Source organism: Montipora foliosa, unplaced genomic scaffold (genome assembly GCF_036669935.1).
Source record: "Montipora foliosa isolate CH-2021 unplaced genomic scaffold, ASM3666993v2 scaffold_485, whole genome shotgun sequence".
In the NCBI taxonomy this organism is placed as follows: domain Eukaryota; kingdom Metazoa; phylum Cnidaria; class Anthozoa; order Scleractinia; family Acroporidae; genus Montipora; species Montipora foliosa.
Window position 1 is genome coordinate 712,501 of NW_027179795.1, and position 5,000 is coordinate 717,500.

Below are 5,000 nucleotides of genomic sequence, written 5' to 3' on the forward strand. Positions count from 1 at the left end.
AAACGTGTTACAGAGTCACAAAAATCCATTGCATACTTCTGGTTTCTAGTTCTCTTGAACAAGTAAAACGTAGTCTGCAAATCTCGCAGGAGGCCTTGTCTGCCTTTGTGATCGTCGTAGGCCTGCAGTAGGGCTTGAAGACTTTGTTATCTTGTAAAGTTCCTGAATTTCCAGTTGCTGGGGATTTGCTGAAACGTCTTCGTTCATCTCTTGTGTGTGGTTTCCAGTATGCTCGATGTGACTGGGGACAACCTTGAACATCGATGAGTTGCGCGTAACAGTTTTGTGTCCGTCGCTTGCGGTAATCATTGATCCTTGTTTCTCTTCGACTACAAGAGGCACTGGATTAAACGGGGTACTGAGCTTGTTGGCCTTTGGTTGCTTGACTAAAACTGTATCTCCCAGCTTGATATTGCTTTCTCTCAAACCTAGCTTTTGGTCAGCATACGCCTTTATCTTCTTTTTCTGCTCTGCGTCTCTCTGCGCTAGGTTCTTCTGGGTCTCAACAATGGTTTGTTGGCGGACTGGTGGCGTCACTTCCGGTAGGGTGGTTTTGAGCTTCCTCTGGTTAAGTGCTTCGCATGGTGAGATGCCAGTAGTCGAGTGAGGTGTCGCCCGATACTGCCGCAGAAATTTGTTGAGCTCTTGTTTCCAGTTCTTATGCTCGATGGTCGCGGTTCTCACGCATTTTTCTAGTGTCATCATGAAACGTTCTGCCTCGCCATTTGCCCTTGGCCAGAGGGGCGTGATCTTGCGGTGTTGAAAGCCTAAATGCTCAGCAAAATTTTTGAGCTCCACGCCGTTGAAGGGGGGTCCGTTGTCGCTCTTTAGCACTTCAGGAATCCCTTGTCTTGCGAAAATTGCGTCGAGCTTCGGGATTGTGGATCTGGCGGAAGTGGATGTGACAATTTCCACTTCCGGAAAACGGCTGTATTCGTCGATGACAACCATGAGATAGTCTCCAGAAGGAAGTGGTCCTAGGAAGTCCATCGCGAGTTCTTTCCACGGAGCGGTTGGTAGCGGTGTCATCCGTAGAGGTTCGAGTCGCTGTGCCTTGCAAGTAGTTGCTGCTTGACATGGTAGACAGCTCTCGACTTTCTCCTTCACCATCCTGTCCACACCGGGAAACCAGACTTTCTCTCTGATGAGCTGTTTTGTCTTTACGATTCCTTGGTGTCCAACATGCGCCAGGTCTACAGCTCTGTTTCTCAGAGTGTTAGGGACTACGATCCTATTTCCCCTCAATATTGTTCCCTTGTAGACCAATAGTTCGTCCTTCACTTTCTTGTACTCTTGTACTTCGGGATCCGTCCACAGGTCGGTTTCAATGGCCTTGATAAGCGCCTGGAGCAAAGAGTCTTTCTCCGTCTCCAACTTGATTTCTTGCAGTGTCATCGCTTTTGGTACAGCTAGGTTGCAGATGTAGTTAACATAATCTTCCGCGATGTTGCGTTCTTCACATTCTGCGGTACTTGGGTGTCGACTCATGAAGTCGGCCGGGTTTTCAGCGTCTTTTCCAGGTCGGTAGATGAGCTGACAGTTATAGGGCATTAGCCTTAACTTCCATCTATCGATGCGTGCTGATGTTGGTTTGTGACTGTTGAAGATCCCCAGAAGCGGCTTGTGATCTGTGGCGATGGTGAACTCTGACCCATACAGGTAAAGGTGAAAATGTTCAGCAGCCCAAACTACTCCTAGCATTTCCCTCTCGGTCTGGGAGTATCTGTGCTCAACGTCGCTGAGTGCTCGGCTTGCGTAGCTGATAACTTTACCGTCTTGCACCAACAAACCTCCTAGTCCGACGGGGCTCGCGTCGACTATCACTTCGGTCTTGAGTCTCGGGTTGAAATACGACATCACATGATTCTTGGTCAGGGTGTCTTTCAATTTGTCGAATGCTTGTTGCTGCTCGTCGGCCCACAGCCAGGGGGTCTCTTGCTTGGTCAACAGTCGTAGCGGGGCGGTTATCGTAGCGTAATCTGGGATGTAACGGGACACGTACTGAGCCATTCCTAGAAGTGACTTCACCTCACTGACATTCTCTGGTTTGCTCATGTGGGCGATCGCCTTGATCTTGCCTGGGTCTGCCTTGATTCCGTTCTTGCTGAAGATATGTCCGTAGAACTTTATCTCACTCTTTGAGAAGCTGCATTTTTCCTTGTTCAGGCGCACATCGTGTTGCTGGAGACGTTGCAGCACACCATGCACGGAGATTCTCGTCATGCTCCCTATGAGTTTTTCCGAACACGATGATATCGTCAGAGATATTCTTGCATCCAGGGAGGCCTGTAAGTATTTCCTCAATTGCGTTCTGGAAAATCTCGGACGCCGCGTTGATTCCAAACATTAAGCGTTTGTATCGTCGAAGTCCTACGTGTGTGCTGAATGTGGTGATGTGACGGCTCTCTGGTGCTAGCTCGAGTTGGTGGTATCCAGACGAGAGGTCTAACTTGCTGAATACTGTCGCTCCGTTGAGGTCAGCAACTAGGTCGTCGATTGTCGGCATTAAGTGTTTTTCTCGCTTCACAGCCTTATTCGCCTCTCGCATGTCTACACATATTCGCACTTGGCCAGAACTCTTAGGGACCACGACAATGGGGCTCACCCAGGGCGTCGGACCTGTCACTGGCTCGATGATGTCTAGTTCTTATAAGCGCTTCAACTCCGTCTCGACATCCTTTCTGACATGGAAGGGGATGCGGCGGTGCGGTTGTTGCTTGGGTTTGACGTCAGGGTCTATGTGAAGCTTGATAACTTTTCCTTTCACTTTGCCGATTCCTCCAAACAGACTTTCGAATTCCTTGTTCGTGAGGGGCTGGAAACGAGTTTCGTCGGTTTTAACTTGATTGACGATCTTAAGCACGCCTAGCTGTTTAGCAGTGTGGAAACCCAGGAGGTTTCCCGAAGCACCTTTGACAATGTGCAAGGTTGTTTGTGTGCTGTTGGCATTGGCGGATATTTCGGCCTTGACAGTTCCCAGTAGGGGTAGGGGTGTCGGTGAGCCGTAGGAGAAAATTCTGCGCTTGGTTTTTTCTGGAGCTTTTTCCTTGTATAATTCCCTGAAGGTGTTCTCATCGATAAGATCAACCGGTGCTCCGGAGTCAACCATCATTTCCACTTGTTTTTCGTCTATCTTGACTTGGCACATAGGTTGTTTGTCACGGCCTACTGTGTACACATCCTCATCTTCTACATCAGTGTCTCGATGCGTGACCTGGTTTGCCGACTCAGGTGGGTTTGTTCTGCAAACTTGGGCGAAATGGTTTAGTTTGCCACATGAGGTGCACTTTTTGTTCTTCGCGGGGCAGCTGTCTCTATGAGGGTATATTCCACCGCAGTTCCTACACTTTCCGTCGCCCTTTCTGGATTTGTCACGGTTGCGTGACTCTTGGCGATTTTGCGGACGGCGCTGTTTGCCTTTGGGTTGTGTTAGTGTTCCTTTTTGGGGTGGTTTTATTGCGTTCACGGTTTTATCCTTATTTTCAAGATCCTTCGCTTGTACTTCGCTTAATTCTAGGGCTCTACCAGCTTTCATGAGACCAGCTAAAACGAGGTCCTCTCGCAGAGCTTTACGCCGAAGGGGGTTTGACTGGCAGTTCGAGATGATTTGTTCTTTGATCTCCTTGTCTGGATTTGCGAAATCGCAGGTCTTTGCTAGGCTTCTCAGACGGGTATGGAAACTGTCCAGAGTTTCTCCATCCTTTTGCTTGGCCTGACGGAAGTTGTATACTTCGTATGTTGTGTTCACTTGTGGAGAGAAGTAAGCGGTTAGTATTTTGACGGCTTTGTTGTAAGCCTTGTCCTCGCCGACGTCTTGAAGTGTCTCGAAGATCTCGTCGACCTCTGGACCGCCGTAATGCAGCAGAAGAGCTCTTTTCTGCTTGTCATCGGTAATCCCCATTGCAATGGTTAATCTCTCGAATCGCCCTAGCCATTTCTTCCATCTAGGATCTGCATTTCCATCGACGTGAACCTTAAACGGTGGGAAGTTAGGCAGTGAAATCGCCATTGTTTTGATTTCGCGGGAAATAGCTTTGGAATTCTCTTGGGAAATCTCTGTAGAAATCGCTTCGGAAATCCTGGTAGAACGCGCTCTGTGGGTTCTTTGCTTGATCCTCGCCGCCAGATGTGATGTTTACGGTCAAATAAACACTTGAAACCACTTGTCCGAACACAACAGTATATTTACTAAACAGACATGACGACTACAACATACAAAAATCCTAGCTCCTAGACCGCGTGGGTCATTTGCATAAATGATTGACAAGTCTCAAAAACACTACAGTCAGTATGTATTAGATATTAGCATCACCCAACTAGTGGACTAATGAATATCCTGCATTTTGATTGGCTACGCTACTATTATTAATAGTCCTCGAGTAGCGAAAAGCACGACGCTTTCATTCGTTTTGTTCCCAAATAAAAATTTCTTTAACTTGCATTTGCCAACTTTATTTAGAGCCTTTTCTGTCCAACTAGTTGGGTGATACTAAAACAATTAGACCCTTCTCCCTCAAGGGCCACGGGTCAATAGCCCATTCGTCTTCGCCTCATGGGCTATTGACCTGTAGCCCTTGCGGGCTACGGGTCTAATTGTTAATTAATTCTGACTTGTAATAGATATCATGTGATTTTCGATACTTTTCTGCAGACTCTTCTCAGAAGGACTCGCTCTTGGAATTTTTTTCTTGATTTGAAGGGTTACATGTTTCTTTTTGTTAATCTTGATTTTGGTTTTAAGGTTGATGATTACAAGAAACTTGGCGAGTAGGCTGGTCTCTGTAAAATTTACAAAGAGGGAAAAGCCAGGAAGGTTGTTGCCTGCAGTTGTGTTGTCGTGAAGGTAATTAAATGGGACAGTCAGTTACCGGTACTATCTTTTACAAACTGTCTTACACACAATTTCTGAACATTGTCTGCAATTTTTTTGCTGTGTCATCCTGTGATGAAAAAAGGACTGCCTCTTCTGAGATTCTTTGAGGATATGTCCAAAACCGGAA